Here is a 23914-nt window from a genome sequence, read left to right as displayed (position 1 = left end):
CCAAGACAGGCTCCAGGCTCTGAGCTAGCTGTCAGCACAGAGCCCGACGCGGGGCTCGAACCCACGAACCCTGAGATCATGACCTGAGCTGAAGTCAGACGATTAACCGACTGAGCCACCCAGGCGCCCTCAATTTATAAACTTTAATAAAACATTTTTAAATGTTTATTTATTTTTGAGAGAGAGACAGAATGTGAGCAGGGGAGGGGCAGAGAGTGGGAGACACAGAATCTGAAGCAGGCTCCAGGCTCCAAGCTGTCACTGCAGAGCCCAACGCGGGGCTCGAACTCAACAACCGCAAGATCATGATCTGAGCGGACCTTGAAAGCTTAACTGACTGAGACAAGCAGGTGCCCCTAGAGATTCAATTTATTAATTTACAATGGGGTAATTACCTTTCCACTAGCCAAAATTTTCTTTTATTACGAGAATTAATTTTTTTAAATTATTTATGTATTCATTTAAGTGATCTCTACACCCAACGTGGAGCTTGAACTCATGACCCTGAGATCAAGAGTTCCATGCTCCACCAACTGAGCCAGCCAGGTACCCCTGGGTGTATTACAATTTCGTTAATCAATTCCTTAAATGATGCCATTTCTATTTTTAGTTTCTCTTTATTACAAAGCTACAAAGATCTTTGTGTAATTTGTACAAGGTCTGTGTATGATAGATTCCTAGAAATAGAAATGCTAGGTTAATTTTACATTTTGTATGCTATGAGATTCTTTTTAAAAATGTTTGTTTATTTTGGGAGAAAGAGAGAGAGAGAGAGAGAGAGCACGCAGGAAAGGGGCAGAGAGAGCTGGAGACAGAGAATCCCAAGTAGGCTCCAGCTGTCAGCACAAGCCCAATGTGCGGCTCAATCCTGACTCAGAGGCTTAACCTACTGAGCCACCCAGGTGCCCCTGAGATATTTTGTTTTCAAACAATTTCCACCAATGGTATATGAGAATTCTTAGTTCTTCACCAATACTGAGTACTATCAAAAAAATTTTAATCTCTGGGGGCACGTGGGTGGCTCAGTTGGTTAAGCGTCCGACTTCAGCCTAGGTCATGATCTTGCCGTTCCTGAGTTGGAGCCCCGCATTGGACTCTGTGCTGACCGCTCAGAGCCTGGTGCCTGGTTGAGATTGCGTCTCCCTTTCTCTCTCCGCCCCTGCCCCACTCACACTTTGTCTCTCTCAAAAATAAACATTAAAAAATTTTAATCTCTGCCAATCTGGTAGGTATTTGATTTGCATGTCTTAGTGGTGAATGAAGTTCAACACTGTTCTATGTATTTATTAGCCATCTGCATTTCTTTCCCAATAAATTGGCTCTTTATATTCTTTCTCCATCTTTCTTGTTTAATTTTTTCAAAATATTAAAACAAATTTTTTTTTGAGAGAGAGCACGCAAGCGGAGAGGGGCAGAAAGATAGGGGAACAAAGGTACCGAAGCAGGCTCTGCGCTGACAGCGGCAAGCCTGATGTGGGGCTTGAACTCATGAGATCATGACCTGAGCGGAAATTGGATGCCCAATCGAATGAGCCACCCAGGTGCCCCCTTTCTCTATTTTTCTATTGGGGCATTTATATCTTGCTGATTTGTGAGAGTTCTTCATCTGTATCATGCTTTTTCCATTCATGTAGCAAATATAGTCTGCTTATACTTTATCTTTTGAGTTTGTTGTACCTTGCTATACATAATTTTAAATTTCTGTGGGCTCAAATTTATTCACCTTCAGGCTTCTGGATTTTAGGTCGCATTTAGAATGGTGTTAGAAAATACAGAGTATATATATATATATATATATATATATACACATATACGTGCTGCCTAGAGTAGGAGACTATCTAGAAAACTTGTAATCAGAAGCTTATTCCATTTGTATAGATGGAGTTAAAGAAACCTGTGGGATGCTTTATTTAGATTGTGGTAAGATAGGAAGATTATCTCTGCTACCTTGTGGGGTATGCATTTCTAGCGACCAGAATATTTTTGCATCAAATAGTGTCTCGTCCTTAACTAGCATCAGATGTTCTAAGTATTCAACTTTCCTTTTTCTTCTTTCTCATCAGGTCAGGTGCTGAAAGTTTCTGCTGTTACAATATTATGTCATGAAGGATAGCTTTTTTTTCATGAAGACTATGTTACAAATTATTAGATTGAAGGTTATTTTACATCAGTTACATATTTCATCCGATGGCATTTTCTCACTTTGTCCTCAAATTCTAAGGGTTCACTCTTTGGTCTTTCAGTGCCCTCTGAAATAAATTTCACGTCTCAGGACAGGACTGGGGCACAGAACACTGTAATCTGCACAAATTGAAAGCTCAATAAATATTCTTGTGAATGAACTCTAGAAAAAAAGAGACGCTACTGTGAAACATACTTAAACATCTGTATACAAATTTGTTACACATTTTTTTTTCAGGTGTTATATCAGTTAGTTGTTGGTTTTGTTCAATGGTGTTTTTCACAAGATGAAAAGTTTGCTAAACAGAGGAATTTTTCAATGTTTCTTCAAAGTATAAAATTGTTTAAGGTCTCAGTTGCTACATAGACAATCAGATGAAAATATGAATTTCTAAAATAGATGAAAAAGTGTTTGCACCATGTACTATAAATGTGATGTTTGGAGCAGAAAATCAGTAGTTTTCAGCTAATACTAAGGCAGAAAATCATGTAATATCAATTGATAGTAAATTGGCACAATTGAACTAAATTAATGTAAAATGATTTGGTACAGAGCCCAATTTTCCTCTTACTTTAAGTGGAATTTTGCATTAACTTATGTAACTGTAAATTTTCCACTACTCCCTATTTAATGTTCTAGCTGCATCATTCTGTAACTTGAATCTCTTAAAAACTGTATAACATTCTACTAAAGATGGTCTATAAAAGAAATGGAAATTTATTCTGAATAGTATTCCGCTCCCCAAAGCTTTAGAGGTAAGTAAAAACGTCTCAGATTTTATTTCTTGTTATTGATATTTAGATGTTTCTGTTTAACTTTTATTGTTTAGTTGATTAAATATACCATAACTCTTTTTTAAAGTTGCAGGAAATAAACCCAGTAAGCACAGAGAATGGGAGAGACACTAAGACAGGCGTGGAAGGAATATAATTTGAGAACCGAAATTAATCATATTCCATTAGGAATGCTTTGGAGACCATATCGGGTGAAATCTCCACAATTTACACGGGGCTTCCGTTATTTCTCATTTGGAAAATTTGTCAATACCTTTACATTTATTCCCTTTCTTGTAGCTGATATCAAAGGAATAGTGCAGCCAAAATTCTTTTAAAAAGAAAGGGGAACGAAGAGCTCTTAACCGAACCCTATTGTAGGAACCTGGCAACTTCTGTAACAGCAATGGAGACAGGGTAATAGGTCACTTTTCCTGTCCTAGGAAAAGCGGCGCTTAGGAGGGGACAGGGCCTCCCAGCTTTTCTCCCCCGCGTAGAGACCTCCAGGTGGTCAAAGGTCCGGGACGCTGGCTTCGAAACAAACAAAAAAATAAAAAGGGTGATAAAGACTTGAGTTAAGTGGCGGTCAAAGGAGCGGAAGGGGTCCGTTCGCACTTCAAACACCTTGAGGGAGGGGGGAGGACACGAAGGAACCCAAACTCTTAACGAAGTCGTGAGGCCGCCGGGTCTCACGCTTCCAGGAAGGCAGTGGCTACGCCGGGAAGGCGGGGGAGGACGGGGAAAGGCTGGGCAGGCCCCCCTCGACTACTTTCGCCCCGGTTTTGATTTCCCTCCACTTCGCTCCGTCCCGTTTCCTCCCCCCACCCCCGCCCCGAGAGTCGAGAATAAATTGGTCGAGCGCCCGGCCTAGCCTAGTAGCCCAGTTCCTTAAATCTCTTAGATCCTAGAGGGAGAGAGACCACGTTTTCTGGAAGCCGGGAAGAGTGGGCTGCAAAGAAAACGGAAGGAAAAAAAATTTTTTTTGTTTTTCCCCTCCAGTGTCAAGTCTTCCCGGTAGAGAGTCGGCTCGCTGTCTGTCCACAGCCGAAGCAAAAAGCAAACAAAACAAAACAGAAACTCAAAAAGCCAACCCCCTCAATCACTTAGGATCAGGTGCCAGAGTTCCGCGAGTTGAGTTCTTTCGGTGGGAAGGAGTAGAGACCGCGGGGGGGGGGGGGGGGGGAAGGTCCCGGAACTAGGACGGAAGGCCCCTCGCTGGGGCGTGTCAGAGGAGGGTACAGGGAAGGGTGATGCCCGACCCGGCTGCCAACCTCGGGCTGCGCTCGGGGCGCAGGAGCCCGGGGGACGAGTGTCGAGCGAGCCCGGTTTCCGATTTCCCACGGCCCGGGGCTCTGCCGGACATTCCTAACGACCTCCTTTCGACCCCCTCAATTAAAGAAAGAGGAAACGCGGCGCGACCGGGTCCGCGGCGGAAGCGCGGCCAAACGAATGAGTAAGTCAGGCGCGGGCACGGCACCTTGTTTACCCCACTCGGCGGCGCGCCCCTGCGGGCGCCTCGTTTGCAGGCAGCGTCGGGGACGCTGAACCCGGGAGGCAGTCGGCCACGATTGGTCGGTGATAGGGAGGAGGACGCCGGGAGACCAGCGTTGCAGCGCCAGCTCGCTGCCGCTAGATGCCGCTCCCTCCCAACAGGAGCCGAGCGCGGGTTCGTGGCCGACAGATGGCGCCTGCGCGTTCCATTCGCCTCCAAGTCGCCGAAGAGCGAACACCCCAAACAATCCCGAAGCGCCACCAAAAAAAAAAAAAAAAAAAAAGAAAAGAAAAAAAAAAAGAAAAAAAACCCGCCGGATCCGACCGCCACTTTCAAAACCCCCCACCGCTCTAGAACCGCGGGAGCTTCCGTCCCTGAGTAGAATTCGAGGGTGTAAAGAAGAGGAAGGGGAAAATATCTTGTACCAGCCCAGGGGTGAAGAAGCCCCCGGCCTGAGAAAGAAGGAAGGAGGAGTGGGGGAGGCGAACAGTCTCGTTGCTGCCTCTGTGTACGCTGAGGGGGGAGGTAAGTTATAAAATGGCGGAGGCGAAGCTTCTAGAAGTTTGGAGGGGCACCCGGAGGGCGCGGGGCCCACCGTGAGGTGTGTATGGTTGAAACAGGGCGCGAGAGAAGAGTTGGGAGGGAAAGAGAATGGGCACTCTGTTGCCACTTAATTTCCCCTCTACTCCCTTTGCCCCCAGCGGGGCCAGCCGTGGAGCGGGTGGCCAAGTCCAGACGGGGAGAAGCCTCCCCGTCCCCGCGTAACCCCCAACCCTTCTTTCTGCCTTCTCCCCCCAAGTGGCCACCTCAACACTACCAAGGAACTTCCAGCCCCCCTTCCTCCCTACCTCCTACTCCTAGAGTGGCTTTCTACCGCACGACTCTTCTTTTCGACTACCCTCGCTGAAGATTTTCTCTTCCTTCCCTCGCCCAACTCTCCCTCGGGGCCTCCACGGAGACCCCCCCCCATGGGTGGCCCAAAATGGAGAACGCGGAGCAGCGCAAGATGGAGGCTCCGCTTCTCTGTGTAGCATTAGATTTAGGTGCCTTTTCTCCGGCAGGCTCTTAAGCCTCGGAGAGCCCAAACTGGAGGTGGGGTGGGGTGCGAGCCGTAGTCGGGGGAGGAAAGCCGGGGAGGCCGTGGCTGGGGTGGGGGAGAGCGCGGTATCGTGGAGAGGGGAAGGAAGAGAGCAAAATGGTGGTGCTGGGAACCTAGGGGGGGAGGGGAGAAGCGGAGGCTCAGTTGTGTATATTTGGGCCTCGGACCGAGGGAGGCGAGGGAAAATCTACTCCGATCACACCCCTCCCTCGTGCCCCCTCCCTTCTCCCTTCCCCTCTTTCCTTTCCTCCCTCCCTCCGCTCCCTCCCTCTCTTCCTCCCTTCCTAGAGAGGGAACAACATTCATGTGACGGGCCCCTCTGCTTCTCCCCCGCCCCATCATCTCCAGCGCGTGGTGGGGGAACTGCTTGGGAAAGCGATTGGCATCGATCTCTCCATCCCTTCCGAGGCCCGACTTCGGTCAGTTTTCTTCGGGCAACAATTTTATAAATAGGCTGGGGTCTGGCGGTGTTGGCCCCCGCGTGCAGACCTTGCCCCGAAGGGGGCTCTGCCTGCCTGGCATGGGAGGAGGGGGGAAGGGCGGGAGTGGAAGGCTGTTTGTTGGGGGGTTTTGGCGCCACTTTTGTTTTAGTTTTAGTGCTGCTTTTCGTTCCCACCCCCACCCGCACTGTCTTTCTCAAGGCACGAACTGAGCTGATCCTTGCCCCAGGTAGGCAGCTTCTGTTTTTTCCCTCTACACTTTTATTCTTGCTTGGGGTTGACTTTCTTTTTTCTTCTCTCGCGTACCCGGTGATCTGTGGCCGGCGATTTTAGCACGAAAAGGGGCTGATGGGCCATGGGAGAGAGAAGGTGTGGGAAACAGCATCAAGTAGTTCCGCAAAACTTTGAGCCCCGTTCCCATTTTCTTCTGGCCTACATTCGTAAACGTATTGTTGATTTCTGCCCTTTTTTTTTTCCCCTCGTCGCGAGAAGGTCTTGTTATTGCCTTTAGTTTTTTTATAAACCGCTGTACTTTCGACATTTAGTTTCCGCTCTCCCTTGGTGTGTATGTCATTTTATTTTTAATCCTGAACTGTAATGGGTTTTATCGTGAGATTTTTCGTGCTGCAGTGTTCAGCTTTAATTTTTAATATTGCATTAGTAGTTTCATCCGGTTTGTGAGACTTTCTCCTGCGTGGCCTAGAAATGTTTTATATCTTGTTGCCTACCACCCTTCCCTACCCTCTCCCTCCTTTTCTCTTGGATGTAGTTTCTTAATTGAGGGCCGTGGTGTTTGATTAAATGGTTATTTACAGTCTACACGATATATCTATTAGAAACTTTTGATCTGTGGGGTTAGGTTTAAGTAAACGAAAAGCTGGTGTTGCTTTGAAATGGTTCCTTAAAATGCGCGGGCCGCCCCCCCCCTCCCCTTGGTAAAGCCCCATCTTCCCCTCATACTGGAGTGTAAATTCCATACCCCTTTTCTCCCACGGACCGCCGTATTTCACGGCAGCCACACCCTGTATTTGTCTCTGTGGATTGGACTCATTATCAGCTTAATTTAGTGACTCTTAAACCACCATGATGGGACTTGCTTAAGCACGAAGCTTCTTTTCCTGTTTAGTCCTAGTGGTTAGTGTCGAAAGAGGAATAATCGAGGTTTCTTGATGAAACCTGGTGCGGTCCAACCTCTGCCTTTTTTTCTGTTGTCTTTTTTCCTACTCCGGGCTGTTGGCGGTGTCAGCACCGCTGCTGGGGGCGGGGGTGGAGGGGAGAAAGAGTCGGGTTACCGAAGTGCGTCATTCCTGGCTCTAGCAGGGCCTGCTCGGGAGCTGCTGGTGTTTGTTACTGTCCTCGCAGCACTTTCCTGCCAACCTTCTCTCTCTGCGTATTGGTTAGGAGCAAGAGCGAGAGGCGGGCTTCTCCTTCTATCCGTAGCCTCGCGCGTTGCGTTTCAGGGTATATGTGAACTTATTAAAAAAAAAAACAAAAAAAACCCCTGGGCCCTGTAAAGTGGATACATTGCTGTCTAATGACCTACAATTCACGTAGTTTAGACTTGCTTTCATATATTTGCCAATGAACGGTGGGGTTAATTTTGAACATTTTAAACCACTTACGTTAAAACGCCTGGTTTTCTTTCTACATTGATATCAATCTATAATTAGGGATCAGAAGGACCCGTGAAGGCATACGCGTTCAGCGGTTTTTCAAGTGGTTGAATTGTAATTTTATGACACATTATGTTAGTCTGTTTCTTTTTTTTGTTTTGAGCCGAGGTGACACATGAATGCAAGCTAATTGCAGATATTTCAGTTCATCTTCATCACGTATTCCTATTCATTCTTTTAGATATAATTTTAAGTATGCCCTTTGGATCTTAATGGACTTTATTAAAATTCTTAAAGATGGCTATTTGTTTTTAAGTGAATGCTTAAATTTACAAGTAGTTGTTTTAGGGTGACAGTCACACTGTTAAATTCTTCTTGCTAGTCTTTGATACTTTAGCGTGCATCTTTGGGTTTTTTTCAGGGTACTTACCGAGCTCAGTGTCTTCTTACCTCTTTTCTGAAGATAATAATTGGAAGAGAGTGATGGGAGGTAGAGATGAAACAAAAGTGGTCTTGAGTTGATCGTAGCTGGATGAGGGGAGTACAGGAGAAGGAGAGCTCATTATACTATTATTGTCTCTACGTTTTTGTGTGTACTTGAAAATTTCCACAATGAGAAAATTTGGAAGAAAAGATTTCAGATTGTCTTGTAATTTTGATGTGATGGCGTAAGTTTGTATTTACGTATCAGTTATCTGCATGGAAAACTTGGCCTTGTGCGTAAGTAATTACACAATGCCTGATACACAGACTTTAAAAAAACATTTAAGTTGAACCAATATAGAATAAACAGTACAAATACTTACAACTTGGTTGAACTCTAAATGTTTGTAACTTAATCCGAATTTACTCCACTTTTAGATTCTTTTTTAATCCTTTGAAAAGGGGAAAATTCCATTCTCAGATTTTGTGAGTTTTGCTTGTTGTCTATTCCATTAAGTTGGGGTTACAGTGAGTCAGTAAGAAAGGGATTTACTATTAATAGGAGGGGCTTTGGCAGTTTCAATAAGTGACAGTGGAAGGGATTCAGTGCCCTAGGGCGCATTCCTGGTAGGAAGATAGAGGTAGGAGTTGAATTCAGTTTCAGTATTTGGTGTTTAATGAATGGGTAGAGACTAGGATTGGAAAAGAAATGTTCTTATTAGCCATTCTTTCCCACTGTGAAATAACTATAGCATTCTAAGATATCAGAGACTGGCAGTGGGGGTGGGGTGGGTTCTTTAAAAAAAAAAACTGATACGAAAAATGAAAATTTACTTATAAAGTGAGTTAAATCCCACTCATCACTTTAAGGATTTAGTGTTGTAGTTAAAAGTCGATCTGAAAAATATTCTAATGTTTTTCTGTTAAGGCCATTCTGACCATTACCCACCAACAGTAAAAGTGCATTGCAATTAAAATCCTCAGTTTCGTTAATTAGTATACTTGTGAATTGCTCCTACATTCTTTGAAGGTAAGTGCCTTATTTTCTGCAGTTTTGTGTTGTTCAGTGTCAGGCTTTTTACCTATGAGATGTATTTTTTCAAGATTTTATTTTTAAGTTATTTCTACACCCAACATGGGGCTTGAACCCATAACCCCAAGATCAAGAGTCATGCTCCACCGACTGAGCCAGCCAGGCGCTCCTATGTGTTTTTGAATATATGTGAAAGTTCTAAAGGAAATCCAAAATAATGGATATTTAATTTTATGTTGGGTGAAGTGTGTTCCCTCATCATTATTAAAGCAAAATTCCACCCTAGTCTAGGAAGATATTTCATAACTGTTAATATTAGTCTGTATTCATATGCAAATTTTAGCTTTAAGAATGTTAAGACAGTGCATTTTTTGAATTCTTACTTGTATGCAAATAATCAAATAGATGATGACGATTGTGGCTTCACAGATTTGTTGTGCAAGGCCGCAGCTAAACTACTAAGCCAACAAATTATGAATTTTGTAACTTTGAAGTTTATTAGTTTTAAAAATATTTTTTTTAAGTAATCTCTGCACCCAGCGTGGGGCTTGAACTCACAACCCTGAGATCAAGAGTCCCAGGCTGCTGTTCTGACTGAACCAGCCAGGTGCTCCTAGTTAGGATTTTTTAAAAGTCTGTACACTAAAGATTTTAATGAAGTCTTGCATTTCTTTTTCATAATTTTCTTTTTTCGATCTTACATTTATTATTGACTTTGGTGGTTGTCTTGAGGACCTATGCATTAAAATGGGTGGGGAGTGGTGGGGAGCAGCTTCAGGCTCAAATAAATTATCTTTTTGGGAATACAGTGTTAGATGTGAAAATATGCCTTGGACAGTTTAGTAGTGCTTAATATTCTGCATGTTTAACTGATGCCACCCACAGTCATGTGTGGGAAGGGAGTAAATAGTGAATAGTTTATTCTTTTTGCTTTGGGCTCTTTATAATAGATGGAAGACATCAGTTTTTGATGCTTCGAGTTAACTTTTAGTTTAAAATTTACATTAAATGGACACTTAATTACATTAATGGACGCTTAGGTGGCTCAGTTGGTTAAGCAGCCAACTTGGGCTCAGGCCATGATCTCATCATGAGTTCAAGCCCCACATAGGACTTGCTGCTGTCAGCACAGAGCCTGCTTCAGATCCTCTGTCCTCCTCGCTCTGCCCCTCCTCTGCTCGTGCACGTGTGCACTCTCTCTTTCTCTCTCAAAAATAAATAAACTTTGAGAAGAAAATTTGCAGTAAATGGACACAGTGAGCTATTCATTATATCCTAGCGGGATAAGATTCAGATCTCTTTAATGTTGTGACTTTTGTGTCTCACGTTTAAAAAGCCCAACTGGGTCTAATACGTAGCACTTTGGAATTGCTATTAGTAGATTATTTAAATATTTGAAATGACAGCTTATTGTACAGTGGAGCATTATTGTATATCATTTTGGAAGTTGGGGAGCTTAGCAAAGGAAAGGGATAGTCCCAATTAGCTATGGGTATCAGTATATCCTGAAATGTGATTAATTACTGGAAAATAAATACGAAACTTGAAAGATTTAGGCAATTTTAAAAGTGTTTTACATCTTCCTTTTGTAGTTTTCTACATTTGATACATGCATTGAACTTTTAATTTGTCCCTGTATAATAATTCTCTGTATCTCTGGCTATCATGAATGGTGGTTATTGCATGTTCTTTCTGTTTGGCAAAGATAATGTGAGAAAAAATTGTCAGATATATTTTTTTAAACATATCCTGGGTTGCCTGCTTTGCATTTAATTGAACCAAATTTTATATTCCTTCTGTGTAAGTGGTGTTGCTTGTGGAGTCTTAATTTTTGAATATGTGCATTAAAAAAAACTACATCTCTTTAGCAGCTGTGGTAATCTGCTACCTGAACTGTGTTCTTAATGTATGCTTGCTATAGTTCTATCTTTGAAACCAGAAGAAAACAAGTCCTTACATATGGTTAGTCAAGAGATTATTGAACTTGTTTTACACTCCTCATTCCTTCAAAGGAAGGGAGAGTGAGTAATGTCAGTGTTCTGTTCTTTTTTATTATTTAATTGGAAAAAGCATTAGTAGTTTTGATGAGACCAACTAGAGAGATTTCTGTAAGTTCTGTATAATCTAACGTAAACGCAAAGGTAAAGTTCTCTTACAATGTTGTCAGAATGTTAGGGGGGAGAAGTAAGTCTTGTTTACACTAAAATTTTACATGCATAACATTTGTTGCAATGGGCTTTGACCTATAACTTCTTGAATCTTGAGATATTCTAAGAAAGAAATTTAATTTGACTTTTAAGTTCCTTTTGAATGCCAATAACTGCATTTTTATTATTTTATCTTCTCAGCTATCTTGCAGGATAGGTGGTTATTACCATTTTACAGATAGGGAAATTGAGGCTTTTAAAGAATAAATGACATGCCACATGATAATAATTGACAGCCTGAATTTACACCCACAGTAATTTGGCTTCAAAACCTGTGTGTGTGTGTGTGTGTGTGTGTGTGTGTGTGTGTGTGTGTGTGTGTGTGTTTTAAAAGCTCAGTAGTTTCCCTTAACTGGTTTAGGTCTTGGGTTATCTATCACCCGAAAGCATGTCTCATTTTAATATTACAAAATGATTTTTTTCACATATAGTGCAAGGGAAATGCAGATTTTTTTTACTCAGGGTTAGATGAGTTGTAGCCTGATGAAAGGTCTAAATTGTGTTTTACACTAAAAGAGAAGTTGAAATTTAATCTGAGCCTTGGTTTTGTCTGTGTTCATTATACAAAAGTTAATGCTGGGCATGGAGGAGGGCACTTGTGGGGATGAGCACTGGGTGTTATATGGAAACCAACTTGACAGTAAACTATTAAAAAAAACCTTAATGCGATAATATGTTGAATTATAGTTTTGATTTTTGGGGGGGAGGGGTCATACTATGGTAGGTAGAATGGTTTCGCTGAAAATTTTTTTCCCTTAAGTCATTTATGCTCTATACAGAATGGAAGCTAGATGTGTCAGAATAGTTCCCCATTCAGCTTGTTTGTTGACTGGTTTAGATTTGAAATAAAAATTTAGGCAACTTTTATAATTCACTGCTCTGATTGATTCTGTTAGGGGATTTTGTTGTTACTTAATGGTACCTTAAAAATACTCTTTCCTTGTAAGTGTTACTATCTCTTCTGTTTGCTTCTGATTTCTGGTTCATCTTTTCACTTTATTAAATTTTCTTGTTCTAATTTGTATCAGACAATAGTTTTGGTGATCTGGAATTTATTAGTAGGTTCATTAGTCTCAGCTTTCTTTGCTTTTTTCCTTCTTGTTTTTCATAAACTACAACTAGAACTTTTCTTATCTGAAGGACTGTTAGATGTTGGATATCTGGCCTAAGATAAATTAGTGGAGATGAGGTAAAACAATGTATAATGTTTTTCATAGCCATGAGTGCAATTTATATGTTTTATGTTAATTATTCCTTTGTTCTGTGGGAAATAATTTTTCCAGCGATGCAGTCTTCTACCAAGATTCTTTTTTTTTTCCAGTATTGAATCTTTTCATCCATCTTTCCCCCTTTTGTACTCCAAGAATACCAAGACCCTGATGTTCTACAACAGAATTATGCCCCTAGACATCCATTCTATGTAATGAATTAGTTTCTCTTCTGTGTATCTAGGAAGATACTGTTTTGTACCATTCTTGGGAGAATTCAGGAAATTGTCACTCACATCGTTTTTTGAGTTCTGTGGTGAACCTTGTGGAACCCTGGATGAGGAGGGCTGCTGGAATATTAAGGGACTTGGTTTGGTGCTAAGCAGAGTTTTACTTTTCATAGTTACTTTCCTGTCAGTAACCCTAATATGGCTTCTACTAAAACTTATGTATGATAAAATGTGAATGTAATTGATAATATTGCCATCTCTGGCATAAATTGGATAAATTCGTTAGTGTTGATTTCAAGAAGTCAGTGCTACTTAGTTGTTTCAAAGAGTTGAATGTGGGAAGTTAAGTGAATAATTATATTTGTAAAAAGGAATATTGTAGGAGCGCTGTTCATTATACAATTCAAAACTTAAAAAAAGTGTTTTTTTAATGTTTATTTTTGAGAGAGAGGGGCACGTGAGCAGGGGAGGGGCAGAGGGAGACCCAGACTCTGAAGCAGGCTCCAGGCCCTGAGCTGTCAGCACAGGGCCCGGCATGGGGATTCAACTCACAGACTGTGAGATCATGACCTGAGCCACCCAGGCACCCCTCAAAACTTTTGAAAAGTTTATTTATTTATTTTGAGAGAGGGAGAGCTCGCATGTGAGAGCGGGGGAGGGGCAGAGAGAAGAGAATCCCAACCAGGATACCTTCGAATGGAGCAGGCGCCTCTGTATCTTAACTGTGAGACTGTGCCCTGAGGGGAAATCAAGAGTTAGAGGCTTCTTGGAGGAGAATGCTGCCGGAGAAGGGGAAAAATAGTTGGGGAGAGGGAGGGAGACAAACCCTGAGAGACTCTTGAAAGCTGAGAACAAACTGAGGGCTGATGGGAGTGGGGGAGAGGGGAAGGGGGGTGATGGGCAAGGGGGAGGGCACTTGTTGGGTTGAGCACTGGGTGTTATATGGAAACCAACTTGACAATAAACTATTTAAGGGAAAAAAAAGAGTTAGACGGGCTTAACGGACTGGGCCATCCAGGTGTCCCTCAATTCAAAACTTTTTATAAAAAGTATTTGACAGTGACTACTAACGTTAGGAATCGTTAACACTAACTGAATTCTTAACTCTGTGTCAGACACTGTTGCAAATGCTCTCCATGCATTATCTCTTAATCTTTATAACCCCATTACCTATTATCATATACTTTACTGCTCAAACTAGATACTTTTTATTTATTTATTTATTTTTTATGTTTTTATTTATTTCTAGGAGAGAGACAGCGTGAGCAGGGGAGGGTCAGAGAGAGAGGGAGTCACAGACTGAAACAGGCTCCAGGCTCCGAGCTGGCAGTCAGCACAGAGCCCGACGCGGGGCTCGAACCCACGAACCGCGAGATGATGACCTAAGCGAAAGTCAGACGCTTAACCGACTAAGCCACCCAGGCGCCCCTCAAACTAGATACTTTTTAAAAACATTATTTATTTTGAGAGAGAGAATATAAGTGGGGAAGGGGCAGAGGGAGAGAATCCCAAGCATGCTCCGTGCTGTGAGTGCTGAGCCTCATGCAGGGCTCAAACCCACAAACCAGGAGATCATGATCTGAGCTGAAATCAGGAGTCAGAAACCTAACTGACTGAGCCACCCCGGCATACTTAGGAGAATGGAAGGGGACTCTAGCTAGATTGCATTCTGGGATAATAGTATAGACAGGGACTGTCCCAGAGAAGCTAGGATATATGACATCCCTAATGAATACCCCATTTTTCAAGAGGAAACCTTGCCTAATTAGTAAGTGGTAGGAAGGGATTCACAACCTCTACAATTTATTTGGGCATGAAAGTGATTTAAATTACTTTAAACGGCCATATTCTGAGAGTTTGTTATTTTTACCCTTGGAGGAATTTCTATTGGTGTGGGGTTGATAGTAAAAGACAAGAGACAGTGTTTTTAAAATTCTACCCAGGAGAATTTCCAGTTGGCTTTTTTCAGGTGACTACTGGACTTTTGAGTCACTGTAAAAAAACAGCTTCTGAGGTCCACTGAAATAAAAAACAAAAAGGAAAAAAAACCAAGATAACTACTTTTACTGTTTGGATCTGTAAACGGATTTTCTTACGTATTATTCAGACTCCCTTTACTATTATTTTCTAGTGAGAAATGTTAGTTGTATGCTCTTTCATGGAGGTTCTTAAGTGGGAAATCTCTTCCTAGAAGAAAACTGAAAGAGATAATTTTGTGACTAGAGAGAAGTGGTGTTAGAAAAGAAAGAAAAACGTACAGGTTCAAGACATATTCGAAGTTAAACTGATTCGGAAACATAATTTGAGAGTTGTCTTCTAGAGTTTGAAGTGTCATTTCATAAAATTAATAGTCATCTTTTATTTTGATGACTTTTGCAGTTGCCTTGTATTCCCACAGTTTTATGTTTGTGGTACACCCCCCACCCCTCCCCACCCAAATGATTACTGTAGGTGAATTCAAACATTTGGAGAAATGAATTCAGCACAGTTGCAGATTATACACTGCTGTAAAATAAGATTCCCTCACCACCCTTTTTTTAGTGGGGTTGAGTGGCAGAGAGCTGATCTTAAGAAGACTAAGTTTTTTCATACTTGGTTATTTTGATGTTTTGTTGAGGAATTTGTATGTTTTTTATCCTCTGGCTAGTTCACTTTTGGAGGTTTTGTTGGTGTCAGTATCTTATAAACTGCATGGCTAGTAAGCAGGTCTATTTAATTTTGTAAATCTTTTCTTTAGTTCATTAAAGCCATCATGAAATTGGAAGTAGGGGGGGTGTTGCCTGCGTGGCTCAAACAGTTGAGCATCTGACTCTTCATTTTGGCTCAGGTCATGATCCCAGGGACGTAGGATTGAGGAGGCTTGCGTCTGGCTCTGTGCTGAATGTGGAGCCTGCTTAAGATTCTCTCTTTCTCTCATTCTCACTGCCCCTGTGGCTCTGCTAGTGCTCTCTCTGAAAACAAAACAAAACACTATGTACAGGGTTTACTATATAAAAGAATACTATGAGACTAAAACCAATAGTCATCAATGCAAGGTTTTTTTGGATATAGTGCTCTTAATTTGAGATAGTTTTTTTCCTTAAGATTTTATTTTTAAGTAATCTCTACACCTGATGTGAGGCTCAAACTCCCAACTGTGAGATCAAAAGTTGCGTACTCTACCAACTGAGCCAGCAAGGTGCCCCTGGTGACAAGTATTTTTAAGGACTACTTTGAAAAGCTTTGGGAGAAAAATAACAATAGAGGACTTGTAAGTATAGCCTTGGAATGCTTCAGTCCTTGGTGGTGATTAATAAACGAAAAAGAGACCATGATCATCTCCTATAACTAGTTACTGCTATCCAAAAGTTGAGACGTAAATGATGTTATGGTGTTGTGTAAAAGCAAAGGAGGCAATCAGTAGTCACTGTTATATGGCACTTTTCTGCGTCTCTATTTCACGTTGTGAATGCTTGCTTTTAAATAGGAATTTTGGGGCGCCTGGCTGGCTCAGTTGGAAGAGCATGTGATTCTTGATTTCAGGGTCGTGAGGTCGAATCCCACATTGGGTGTAGAGATTACTTAAAAATAAACCTTAAATAAATAGGGATTTAAAGTTATGCATGTTTGTGTTTAACTTTTTGACTTTGGATTCTTTGTTAGAATGTTAGCTTGAAATGTTTTCGTAGCAGTATATGATACTCATTAAATTCATTCTCTGTATATGATATATATGATGATTTAGGTTTCGCATATTTGAACTATTTCCATTTCAGGATTGGGATGAATGATATCCTCTTTTCATGGATTTCTAATCATTTTCTCTTTTTCAAAAGCAAGGGGAATTTTTCTACGCTCACCAATGTGTCTATTGCCTTGTACCTAATTTGCAAACTTTGTGGCAACTAGAATATTATTACAAAGAACATGTTTAATATCCTCTTACTAAAAAAGGCCTTTTTTGTGGTTTAAAGAAATAGTATTAAAGATAGGAACATGAACCTTTGAGAATTTCCCTTTTACACTAAAGAAATAGAGAAAATGTAGGAAATATTAGCAAAGCCATAATATTTTTCCTCTGGGATATATCCCTCCCTGTTTCCACTACTCACTCAGGCCAAAAGACATTCCTCAGACTTTATTCCTGGCAGGAGGATTGAGGAAGTGGTGGTAGCCATGGTTGGCAGGGAAGCAGAAGCATGAAGGTGTGTTTTTGAAAAGCAAATTTGTCAATGATAAATGGATTTTTCCAGCTCTGCGTATATGTACTTTTTTGAGTTTTGATTAAATATCAATGCATAGTGCTACTATTCATTGAGGAATATTCAGTAGTTGCATTCATATTAGTGTGTTCTAAATATACTTGAAAAATTTCAGAGGGATTATTTGGGCAATATGGTATTATATTAGAAAAGATTCTTTTAGTAGGAAATTAGTTCCTAAACTTTTGAAGTTAGAGTGAAACAGGTATCCAGGTTGCTGCAGAAAAATAGCAAATCTAACATGAGCGGTAATTGTGTGTATAAATATATAGTGTTTAAATGTACAGTATTGGTGAATATTCATATTTATCTCTTATAAGTACATTGTTAACTTCTTCAGACAAGGAATTGTGTTTTTTTGTTTTTTTGTTTTTTAATATTTTTATTTATTTCTAGGAGAGAGAGAGAGAGAGAGAGACAGCGTGAGCAGGGGAGGGTCAGAGAGAGAGGGAGTCACAGACACTGAAACAGGCTCCAGGCTCTGAGCTGGCAGTCAGCACAGAGCCCGACGCGGGGCTTGAACCCACGAACCGCGAGATCATGACCTAAGCGAAAGTCGGACGCTTAACTGACTAAGCCATCCAGGCGCCCCAAGGAATTGTGTTTTTATCTAATTTTGAAATCCTTGTGTCGGGTAGTATATGTTACACAGCTTCTCAAATGATAATTGAATTAAAAAACCTTAGGTTTTCTAGAAATTTAGCCCTGCATTATAATTATATTATTAATATTCATATTAAAGAGCTGTATGTTGGAAGAGAAGTAGTTAATTTCCTCTAGTTGGCTTTGCATTAATGATAAATCTTAAGTTTGTGTAGGATATCATTTACAGCATCTACTACATTGCAAGTTGTACATTCCCTAACATTGACTTTTTTATTTCTTACAATAACCCTGTGACATAGTTGGTGGTATTTTCATTTACTGAGGTTCCAGCATGGTTAAGTGACTTACCTAAGTTCACTCAGCTAGTAAGTGGCAGAGCCTACTTTTGAATCCAGTTCTACCTAATTCCATCATACAGTACTTTACATGGTGATACACTGCCTCCCAGTGGGGTGATTTATAGATTTCATAGTGATAATTTTTGGGGGGGAAAGAGAATAAAAGGAGACAATAATTGGAGTGCCTGGCTGGCTCAGTCGGTAGAACATGTGACTCTTAATCTCAGGGTCATGAGTTGAAGCCCCATGTTGAGCATGGAGCCTACTTTAAATAAATACATACGCACACACATACATACATACATACATACATACATAAATGTATTTTTAAAGAAACAATAATCCTAAATTGTTGAGACTGAGGAGGAAGTTAAATTTCTCAAAGTAGTTAGGGAACTTTGGAAATAAAGTAGGAGAAAGACTTTTTTTCTGCTTTGAGAATTAAAAATGCATTAATTTTTTAAAATTCCAGCATAGTTAACATACAGTGTTATATTAGTTTTAGATGTACTGTATCTATATATTTAATATTTTTAATTATTTTTGAGAGAGAGAGAGAGAGACAGTGTGAACAGGGGAGGGTGAGAGAGAGAGGGAGACACAGAATCTGAAACAGGCTGCAGGCTCTGAGCTAGCTGTCAGCAGAGAGCCCAACGCGGGGCTTGAACCCACGAACTGCGAGATCATGACCCGAGCCGAAGTCGGAGGCTTAACCTTAGACTGAGCCACCCAGGTGCCCCTAGGTGTACTATATATTGACTCAACAATCTATACATTACCCAGTGCCCATCACAATAAGTGTACACTTTTTAAAATTTTTTTAATGTTTTATTCTGAGAGAGAGCGAGAAAGAGAGAGAGGGGCAGCGTGAACAGGGGAGGGTCAGAGAGAGAGGGAGACACAGAATCTGAAGCAGGCTCCAGGCTCTGAGCCAGCTGTCAGCACAGAGCCTGACACGGGGCCCGAACCCACAAACCGTGAGATCATGACCTGAGCCGAAGTTGGATGCTCAACCATCTGAGCCACCCAGGCGCACCTCCTTTTTTTTTTTTTTTTTTTAACCTTTATTCATTTCTGAAAGAGAGGGAGAGAGAGAAACAGAGTGTGAGCAGGGGAGGGGCAGGAGAGAAGGAGACATAGAATCTGAAGCAGGCTCCAGGCTGTCAGTACAGCCTGATGTGGGGCTCGAACTCATGAACCTTGAGATCATGAACTGAGCCGAGTTTGGACGCTTAACCAACTGAGCCACCCAGGTGCCCCACAATTAGGTACTCTTAATTCCTTTCACCTATTTCACCCATCCCCCTACCCACTTAACCGCTGGTAACCATCTGTTTGTTCTCTATATTTAAGAGTCTGCTTTTTAAAACTATTATCTATTTATTAACATTTTTTTAAAATGTTTATCTTTTTTTTTGAGAGAGAGAGAGCACAAGAAGGGGAAGGCCAGAGAAAGAGGGAGACACAGAATCCAAAGCAGGGCCCAGGCTGGCTCTGAGCTGTCAGCAGCAGAGCCCGACGTGGGGCTTGAACTCATGAATAGCAAGATCATGAGCTGAGCTGAAGTCGGACGCTTTACCAACTGAGCCACCCAGGCGCCCCTAAAACTTATTTTTGAGAGAGAATGAGAGCAAGAGGGAGGGAGAGATAGAGGGAGAGAGAGGGAATCCCAAGCAGGCTCTGGACTGTCAGTGCAGAGCGCAACAAGGGGCTCAGTCTCACAAACTGAGAGAATGACCTGACCTGAAATCAAGAGTTGGATGCTCAGTGGACTGAGCCACCTAGGTGCCCCTAAGAATCTGTGTTTTTTTTGGTCTGTCTCTTTTTTTGTTTTGTTTCTTACGTTTCATGTATGAGTGGAATCATGGTATCTGTCTTTTCTGACTGACTTGACTTAGCATTATATTCTCTAGATCCATGTTGTTGCAAGTGGCAAGACTTCCTTCTTCATGGCTAGTATTTCATTGTGTGTGCGCACACACACACACCACATCTTTTTTTTTAAAGATTTTATTTAATATTTAAAGTAATCTTTATACCCAATGTAGGGCTCAGACTTAACAACCCTGAGATGAAGAGTCACATGCTTCACTGATTGAGCCAGCCAGGTGCCCCTCTACCACGTCTTTATCCATTCATCTATTGATGGACACTTGGGTGCTTCCATATGTAGGCTATTTTAAATAATACTGCAATAAACATAGGGGTGCATATTCCAATTAGTGTTTTTTAAAAATGTTTATTTTTGAGAGAGAGCGTGCACAAGTGCAGGAGGGGCAGAGAGAGTGGGAGAGAGGATCCAAAGCAGGCTCCACACTTGACAGCAGCAAGCCCAGTATGGGGCTGAAAGTCATGAACCACGAGATATGACCTGAGCTGAAGTTGGATGCTCAACTGACTGAGCCACCAGCTGTCCCTCCAATTAATTTTTTGGGTTCTTTGGGTAAATACCCAGTAATAGAATTATTGGATCATATGGCAATACTATTTATTTTTTTGAGGAACCTTTCTATACTGTTTTCCACAGTAGCTGCACCAGTTTGCATTCCTACCAACAGTGATCAAGGATTCCTTTTTCTCTACATCCTCACCAACACTTGATGTTTCTTGTGTGTTTTTTAAAGTAAACTCTACTCCTGACATGGGGCTCGAACTCATGACCCCTAAGATCAAGAGTTGCCTGCTCTACCGATTGAGCCAGCCAGGCACCCTGTTTCTTGTAGTTTTGTATTTAGAGAAAGGCTTATTTTCTACAAATAGCTGATAGAGGATAAATCATTCTTAGTCTGAAGTTACATGTGATGTTTCATATTTTATAATAAGCATTGAACAGCACCTAGAAGAGGGTTAGATGGGGGGAAGGTGATAAAGTTTGTTACGTTGTATTTGTTTTAATCCTCAATAAAATGACATCTGAATTAGTTTTAAGTAATTAAGTTTGCTATAAACTATGAAATAAAATGTCATCTAAAGCATTGTTGGCATATATATCTCACTACTAGTGTTTCTGCTAAAGGACAGGAAAAATCTGTTCAGGTAAATTGGTCTAAGTCCAGGCAACATTATAATGCCACTTCCTGGTGGTGTGGGTTTTTTTTTTTCCTGTCTCCATTTTCTGCTGCTTTTCCACTGCCAGTGTCTTTACAATTTCTAAAATTCAGCATGGGAAATAGAAACGTTCTGATGGTGATTTTCTTTTTTTAAAAAAATTTTACACTGTTACTGCTACTAACACTACATAACCAAATGCTAGGCACTGAAAGAGAAATGATTTTAGAACATAACCCATTTAGTCGTCCCAACAACCCTGTGAAGCAGGTACTATTATTATTTCCTGTTTACAGTTGAGGAAACAGAGGTGCAGAGCAAAAATGTAAATTGCCCAAGGACACTTAACCTGGGAAGTGGTGGAGCTTTGATGTGAACCCAGGCAGTCTGGCTATAGAATTCCATGTTCTTAAGCACCATACTGCTGATTAGTTGACAATAATGTGAAAAGTTTCCTCATCTTGGCTGTGTATTATTATTTTTTTAAGTTTTATTTATTTTGAGAGAGACAGCACGAATAGGGGAGGGGCAAAGAGAGAGGGAGAGAGAATCCCAAGCAGGCTCTGTCCCTTCAGTGCAGAGCCCAACGCGGCGCTTGAATTCCCAAAACCGTGAGATCATGACTGGAGCCAAAATCAAGAGTCAGATACTTAATTGACTGAGCTACCCAGGCACCCCCTGGCGGTGTATTATTTTAAGTCCTCTCTTTAATTTTAGAGTGTTTGCTCATCCTCATAGGAATTGTAGGGGTCAGCACAGGATTGGGCAAATTTCTGATTCTCAGGTGTCCCAGCTGTAAAAGAAGTATTATGCCATCTGATTTCTTATTATGGGGATTATGAATATAACAGTACTTTTTCTAAGTGTTTCTGTGTGCCAGACAATAACCTGAGGGTTTTGCTGGTGTGTAGTAATTTCTTTTTTTCTTTTTTTAAAATGTTTTATTTATTTTTAGGAGAGAGAGAGAGACAGCGTGAGCAGGGGAGGGTCAGAGAGAGAGGGAGTCACAGACTGAAACAGGCTCCAGGCTCTGAACTGGCAGTCAGCACAGAGCCCAACGCGGGGCTCGAACCCACGAACCGTGAGATCATGACCCAAGCGAAAGTCGGACGCTTAACCGACCAAGCCACCCAGGCGCCCCAAGTGTGTAGTAATTTCATTTATTGAGTACATTCCATGGGTCAGATATTTGATGTAATAATACTACCTATACTTCTTGTATGGTGTGAGAGATGTTATATACCCAGTTTACAGATTGGAAAAGTGAGCTAAAGAAATTAAGTAATTTGCCCACATAATTTGGTTCTTACCTCAAGGCTTTTCTATTTGCTGGTCCCTTTGCCTGGCCTGGTTCCTCATTTCTTCAGGACATTTTGCCAAAGTAATTAGCCTTTCTGTGTAGCATTCCTTGGTCATGTTCTGTAAAGTAATATCCTTTGCCTCCAGCATTACCTTTCCTCCTTACTCTTCTTTCTCTGTGTGGCTCTTCTCGCCGTTAAACACAATTTTACATGATTTGTACCTTTTCTCACATTAGAATGTAAACTCATTGAGGGCAAGAATATTTTTCTGCCTTCACCTCAGCACTTAGAACAGTGTTTGGGACATAGTAGGTTGTATAAATATTTGCGTGGATGCATAATGTGGTATCATGAGACTCACTAGACTGCATTTGTGAGCTGATTCTGAATTAAACTGATTTGATCTTAATGGGCCACGATGGGCATTCCCTGGAGTAGGGAAGTGCTGTGGCATGTGCTTGGGCCTGTTCTGGGGTGGGAGCAGGGAGAGAGCAGAGTGTTTAGTAGTGTTAGAAGCCTTTTCTCTTGAATTGCCTTCAATTCCAGGAGGAGTATGTGCACTCAGCTCAGTTTCTAGGTTCTGTGAAGCCTTTTATCTCTTAGTAGACATCTGCCTTCCAGCATCTTACGGTCTTAACTTTCAATCCCTCATTTTGCCTAAAGATTTGTTCATTGAGCGTTTATAGTGTATTTGTAATGAGCACAGTGTGGAGCTAGATATGAAGTAAGGAGTAGGCTTCAGAGAGGAGGATTCCTAGTTTTGCCACTTGTAATTTAGTAGGAGATAACATACCTACAACACACATATACACACACACACATACATATGAGTGTATGTTTAAAAAACTGCCATGTATTGAAACTTTCAATAGTGATATTTTAGTTAACATTTGATAGCACATAAGTCATTATTTTATGATGTTCTGGAATGCATACCTCTTTCTTTGTTTCTACTTCTTAAAAAATTTCTTCAATAATTTATGTAGTTTGAACACAGTAGTGATAATATTGTACTGTGCTCTTGCATTTAAATGGTGGCTGATTTTGGAGAGAAAGAGGCGAATGTTATTTTAGATACTTCAACCTTAAGCTGATGTTATGCAACTGGAGTTCAGCAGATAGAAGAGCAGGAAATATATGTTAGGGATTCCTATGCATAGAGTACATTGGCTTTTAGAGGGGAGAACTTCTAAAGAGGAGCCAGAAGGGTCAGGGGTGAAAATTTCATTCTTTGGACAGGAGGAAGAAGTAGAACCATTGATAGAGAGTGGACAGAAAGATAGGAGAAAATCTAGGAAAAATGTAGAATAAAATTCATAAGTATCTGAAATTGAAAAGAATCCAGATGGTATGTTCTCTCATCTGGGAGGTGCTTTTAAATTGTATACAGTATAAAAACTTGTTCCAGTTATGTCAAGTTGAAATTATCTTTAAAGCTGATATAATCAATAATTATCCTAACGTAGGATGTTTGCTTTGTGGCATCTCTCGGGAGTTGGGTTCTTCTTACACACTGGGTCCCGGGTTACCAAGAATAACACTAAGCTGTGAAGTGGTCTGGAACAAGAGGGGAGGACATACCTGGCTTACTTCTTTCTACAAAGTCAACTAAAAATTCAGTGGACTTGTTTTGTCTTTTTAAAAAATGTTTACTTTTGAGAGAGAGTGAAAGTGGGGGAG

At 41.2% G+C, this 23914-nt stretch overlaps 1 protein-coding gene across 3 annotated transcripts in view; it reads left to right on the top strand.

The window, feature by feature from the left end:
• The first annotated feature begins 4510 nt into the window (after positions 1-4510).
• STAG2 (stromal antigen 2) overlaps positions 4511-23914 on the top strand; it is a 129354-nt gene continuing 109950 nt past the window's right edge. Inside the window, exon 1 of one of the 3 annotated variants that reach the window (XM_039238809.1) lies at positions 4511-4972. The gene's annotated coding sequence lies outside the window, so the exon portion shown is untranslated. Of the gene's footprint in view, positions 4973-5761; positions 5966-23914 lie in introns of those variants that run through there. The other 2 variants (XM_039238812.1, XM_039238810.1) reach the window with 2 other exon arrangements.

This window comes from Hyaena hyaena, unplaced genomic scaffold, assembly GCF_003009895.1.
Source record: "Hyaena hyaena isolate Hyena2069 unplaced genomic scaffold, ASM300989v1 scaffold_147, whole genome shotgun sequence".
NCBI lineage: Eukaryota > Metazoa > Chordata > Mammalia > Carnivora > Hyaenidae > Hyaena > Hyaena hyaena.
The sequence above is the reverse complement of the archived record's forward strand: the minus strand, read 5'-3'. Positions and strand labels throughout refer to the sequence as shown.